Below are 3,614 nucleotides of genomic sequence, written 5' to 3'. Positions count from 1 at the left end.
TTCCCTCAAGAAGACTCGTGGTTCCGAGAGGGAACGTGTCACCTCCGTGTGCGAAACTAGATACGTAAATTGCCTTCTCCCGCCTTAATTTTTTTACACAGGAAGATTAGATCAAATAGAGGAATCGTGCTAAAATTTTGAATTAATCTGGGTCCGTTTGGCATTTTTATGCATTAATTCAGTTTCTGGGCATTTAATGTGCATAATTCAAATTTGAACTACAAGAATATGCTCCAGTGCACCAAAGTTGTTTGAAAAATCACATGTGTGTCCTTGGGTGAATTTATAGGTCCTATGAAAGAGATGGGAATGAAATTCAAACATCTGGGCGTCGTGGCTCGCCCGGAAAGATTGAGAAACTTGGTTGTTTAATTCCTGTAAATCAAAAACATGCCTGAAAATCATGAAACTTGGCATGGTGTCATGACATGGCACCAACATGCTACGGTAATTTTTTTGGCCGAATTGGGACAAGCTTTGGTGTAAGCTTCTTGCAATCCGGAGCTTCCCTCACGAAGACTCGTGGTTCCGACACAGAACGTGTCACCTACGTGTGCGAAACTAGATACGTATATTGCCTTCTCCCGCCTTAATTTTTTTACACAGGCAGATTAGATCAAATAGAGGTATCGTGCTAAAATTTTGAATTATTCTGGGTTCGTTTGGCATTTTTATGCATTAATTGAGTTTCTGGGCATTTAATGTGCATAATTCAAATTTGAACTACAAGAATATGCTCCAGTGCACCAAAGTTGTTTGAAAAATCACATGTGTGTCCTTGGGTGAATTTATAGGTCCTATGCAAGAGATGGGAATGAAATTCAAACATCTGGGCGTCGTGGCTCGCCCCGAAAGATTGAGAAACTTGGTTGTTTAATTCCTGTAAATCAAAAACATGCCTGAAAATCATGAAACTTGGCATGGTGTCATGAGATGGCACCAACATGCTACGGTAATTTTTTTGGCCGAATTGGGACAAGCTTTGGTGTAAGCTTCTTGCAAACCAGAGCTTCCCTCAAGAAGACTCGTGGTTCCGAGAGGGAACGTGTCACCTCCGTGTGCGAAACTAGATACGTATATTGCCTTCTCCCGCCTTAATTTTTTTACACAGGCAGATTAGATCAAATAGAGTAATCGTGCTGAATTTTTGAATTAATCTGGGTCCGGTTGGCATTTTTATGCATTAATTCAGTTTCTGGGCATTTAATGTGCATAATTCGAATTTGAACTACAAGAATATGCTCCAGTGCACGATAGTTGTTTGAAAAATCACATGTGTGTCCTTGGGTGAATTTATAGGTCCTATGAAAGAGATGGGAATGAAATTCAAACATCTGGGCGTCGTGGCTCGCCCGGAAAGATTGAGAAACTTGGTTGTTTAATTCCTGTAAATCAAAAACATGCCTGAAAATCATGAAACTTGGCATGGTGTCATGACATGGCACCAACATGCTACGGTAATTTTCTTGGCCGAATTGGGACAAGCTTTGGTGTAAGCTTCTTGCAATCCGGAGGTTCCCTCAAGAAGACTCGTGGTTCCGAGAGGGAACGTGTCACCTCCGTGTGCGAAACTAGATACGTAAATTGCCTTCTCCCGCCTTAATTTTTTTACACAGGAAGATTAGATCAAATAGAGGAATCGTGCTAAAATTTTGAATTAATCTGGGTCCGTTTGGCATTTTTATGCATTAATTCAGTTTCTGGGCATTTAATGTGCATAATTCAAATTTGAACTACAAGAATATGCTCCAGTGCACCAAAGTTGTTTGAAAAATCACATGTGTGTCCTTGGGTGAATTTATAGGTCCTATGAAAGAGATGGGAATGAAATTCAAACATCTGGGCGTTGTGGCTCGCCCGGAAAGATTGAGAAACTTTGTTGTTTAATTCCTGTAAATCAAAAACATGCCTGAAAATCATGAAACTTGGCATGGTGTCATGAGATGGCACCAACAAGGTACGGTAATTTTTTTGGCCGAATTGGGACAAGCTTTGGTGTAAGCTTCTTGCAAACCAGAGCTTCCCTCAAGAAGACTCGTGGTTCCGAGAGGGAACGTGTCACCTCCGTGTGCGAAACTAGATACGTGTATTGCCTTCTCCCGCCTTAATTTTTTTACACAGGCAGATTAGATCAAATAGAGTAATCGTGCTGAATTTTTGAATTAATCTGGGTCCGGTTGGCATTTTTATGCATTAATTCAGTTTCTGGGCATTTAATGTGCATAATTCGAATTTGAACTACAAGAATATGCTCCAGTGCACCATAGTTGTTTGAAAAATCACATGTGTGTCCTTGGGTGAATTTATAGGTCCTATGAAAGAGATGGGAATGAAATTCAAACATCTGGGCGTCGTGGCTCGCCCGGAAAGATTGAGAAACTTGGTTGTTTAATTCCTGTAAATCAAAAACATGCCTGAAAATCATGAAACTTGGCATGGTGTCATGACATGGCACCAACATGCTACGGTAATTTTCTTGGCCGAATTGGGACAAGCTTTGGTGTAAGCTTCTTGCAATCCGGAGCTTCCCTCAAGAAGACTCGTGGTTCCGAGAGGGAACGTGTCACCTCCGTGTGCGAAACTAGATACGTAAATTGCCTTCTCCCGCCTTAATTTTTTTACACAGGAAGATTAGATCAAATAGAGGAATCGTGCTAAAATTTTGAATTAATCTGGGTCCGTTTGGCATTTTTATGCATTAATTCAGTTTCTGGGCATTTAATGTGCATAATTCAAATTTGAACTACAAGAATATGCTCCAGTGCACCAAAGTTGTTTGAAAAATCACATGTGTGTCCTTGGGTGAATTTATAGGTCCTATGAAAGAGATGGGAATGAAATTCAAACATCTGGGCGTCGTGGCTCGCCCGGAAAGATTGAGAAACTTTGTTGTTTAATTCATGTAAATCAAAAACATGCCTGAAAATCATGAAACTTGGCATGGTGTCATGACATGGCACCAACATGCTACGGTAATTTTTTTGGCCGAATTGGGACAAGCTTTGGTGTAAGCTTCTTGCAATCCGGAGCTTCCCTCACGAAGACTCGTGGTTCCGACACGGAACGTGTCACCTACGTGTGCGAAACTAGATACGTATATTGCCTTCTCCCGCCTTAATTTTTTTACACAGGCAGATTAGATCAAATAAAGGTATCGTGCTAAAATTTTGAATTATTCTGGGTTCGTTTGGCATTTTTATGCATTAATTGAGTTTCTGGGCATTTAATGTGCATAATTCAAATTTGAACTACAAGAATATGCTCCAGTGCACCAAAGTTGTTTGAAAAATCACATGTGTGTCCTTGGGTGAATTTATAGGTCCTATGCAAGAGATGGGAATGAAATTCAAACATCTGGGCGTCGTGGCTCGCCCGGAAAGATTGAGAAACTTGGTTGTTTAATTCCTGTAAATCAAAAACATGCCTGAAAATCATGAAACTTGGCATGGTGTCATGAGATGGCACCAACATGCTACGGTAATTTTTTTGGCCGAATTGGGACAAGCTTTGGTGTAAACTTCTTGCAAACCAGAGCTTCCCTCAAGAAGACTCGTGGTTCCGAGAGGGAACGTGTCACCTCCGTGTGCGAAACTAGATACGTATATTGCCTTCTC

Source organism: Triticum aestivum, chromosome 6B (genome assembly GCF_018294505.1).
Source record: "Triticum aestivum cultivar Chinese Spring chromosome 6B, IWGSC CS RefSeq v2.1, whole genome shotgun sequence".
Taxonomy (NCBI): Eukaryota; Viridiplantae; Streptophyta; class Magnoliopsida; order Poales; family Poaceae; genus Triticum; species Triticum aestivum.
Note: the sequence above shows the minus strand (reverse complement) of the source record.